Source organism: Meleagris gallopavo, chromosome 4 (genome assembly GCF_000146605.3).
Source record: "Meleagris gallopavo isolate NT-WF06-2002-E0010 breed Aviagen turkey brand Nicholas breeding stock chromosome 4, Turkey_5.1, whole genome shotgun sequence".
Taxonomy (NCBI): Eukaryota; Metazoa; Chordata; class Aves; order Galliformes; family Phasianidae; genus Meleagris; species Meleagris gallopavo.
The window spans coordinates 57,920,797-57,921,006 of NC_015014.2; positions in this window are offsets into that span (position 1 = coordinate 57,920,797).

Sequence of the window (210 nt, forward strand, 5' to 3'; positions counted from 1 at the left end):
CAGGGAATTAATAGCTAGCTCTAACAAGGCAGTGAGATACTCAGTTTTCAAGTGGAAAAAGCCAGCTGCTGCATGGCCACATGTAGGACCCTCTTCTTCACTTGTCTCTAACAAAATTATCTGCTAACCAATTGCAGAACAGCATTCTGTAGCTTTTTGCTCCAGAAGAAATCAAGTTCAAATTTATCTCGAACATTTGATGCTTTAAAA